The sequence below is a fragment of the Coenobita brevimanus genome, chromosome 56 (assembly GCF_032717465.1).
Source record: "Coenobita brevimanus isolate Jiangsu-jjx chromosome 56, ASM3271746v2, whole genome shotgun sequence".
NCBI classification, from domain to species: Eukaryota; Metazoa; Arthropoda; class Malacostraca; order Decapoda; family Coenobitidae; genus Coenobita; species Coenobita brevimanus.
The window spans coordinates 30,644,858-30,646,764 of NC_137009.1; positions in this window are offsets into that span (position 1 = coordinate 30,644,858).

Below are 1,907 nucleotides of genomic sequence, written 5' to 3' on the forward strand. Positions count from 1 at the left end.
ATTAAGGATAGAAAAGATGTAGGCTTGTTCACCAGGTGGATCCGTGAAAGGAGAGGAGAGCCAAAGGTGATGGTGAACATTGAAATCTCCTAGAATGGAGATTTCAGAGAAAGGAGAAATGGATAGAATGTGTTCCATCGTAGAAGTAAGATAGTCGAAGGATTTTTGATAGTCAGTAGAATTAGGGGATAAGTAAACAGCACAGATATATTTAGTCAGAGAATGACAGGAATGCCGAAGCCAGAGTGTAGAGAATTCAGAAGAATCGAGTTCAGGAACACGAGAGCAAGATAAGTCGTTGCGTATTTGAGGGACGTTTGTTTATCTGGGCTGCAGACGAGCCACCTGGTTTTATCGGTGCCACAGTGAGAAGGCATCCATCTCCAGCAAGTTCTCTCTCAATTCTTAAAATGGTTATTATTTCTTGCCCTTTGTCCAATTTCTCTCTGTCTGTCTGTCTGTCTCTGTCTCTGTCTCTGTCTCTCTCTCTCTCTCTCTCTCTCTCTCTCTCTGTCCTCCTCTTCCTCATAGTTGTCATTATCATCATCATCATCCGTACTTATATTTCCTTCATCTCCCTCTCTCGTCCTTCCTTTTTTTACACAGACTCCTTCCCATTTTTCTTCATCCTTTCTTTGCGATGCAGCATAGATATATATTTCTCATAAACCCTAAACTTGTCGAGAGAGATTTCAGGAAGAAAGAATGCACACACAGACACACACACACACACACACACACACACACACATATCTATCTATCTATGTATGTATGTATGTATGTATATATATATATATATATAGATGGAGAGAGTGAGAGTGAGAGAGGGGAAAATGATACTGAAGACTTAAAGAGGAAGAGAAATAGGTTGTATGCAAGGCAACGAGGGAGAGAAAGAAGGAGGGAGAGAGAGAGAGGGAGAAGGAGAGAGAGGGTGGGAGCGAGAGTGGAGGAACGATGTGGTAGGATGAAAGTGAAAGGGAGACAAAGAAAGAGAGGAAAGTTTGACGAGGAGGAACGAGGAGGAAAGCTGGGAAAAGGAGAGAGAAGGAAAGAGGGAATAGGAAAGAATCAGGAATGAAGTGAGGGAAGAAGTGAGAGAAAGAGAGAAGAAGGGAGAGGGAACTGAGGAAATGAGGGAAGGAGGGGGAGAGAGAAGGGGAGTGAGAAAGAGAAGAAGGAAAGGGAGAAAATGAGAGCCAAAACTTGGGAAGAAGACAGAGAGAGAATAGGAGAAGGAAAAAGGGACATGGAGAGAATGGGAGAGAAAGGGAGGGAAAGAAGGAGGGAGATGAGGGAAGTAAGAGTGAAAGAAGGTAAGACTGGGGGGAAAGGCAAAAGGAAGGTTGAGAGGGGAATGTGAAAGAACGGGTAGGAGGGAGAGAGAGAGAGAGAGATATGGATGGAAGAGAAAGAACATTAGACAGGAGAGAAGGAATCCGTAAGTGCGAGAGAAAGAATGTAGTTATTGTTGTTGTTGCTGCAGTTGTGTCTTTAGGGTTATCTGAAGCATAAACCCAGGGAACTGAAGTCTGAAGTTGCCCTCCTTCTGCAGTCTTTCATCCTCCTAATGGGGGCTGGGGATGACCTGAGGAATGTTCGTATTATGGCAGTGAAGCCCCCCACTTACTGGCGAAGGTGTCCCTCTCCGGGGAATTATTTAACATATGCTTTGCTGGTAAAACTTTTTCCACACTTTATTCCTTCTACCACCAGGTGATTTTATTCAGATTATTAAAGGTTTCTGTTACTGAAAGGGTTAAAAATAATCTTTTATCCACTTCACTATACTCCGTTTGTTCTAATTGGCCCAAATGACACCTCTTTGTAGTGTATAATGAACAACTGCATAACACATGAATAACAAGTAGGAGCAGCAGAGAGTGCATCGCCCACTCCCAACAACT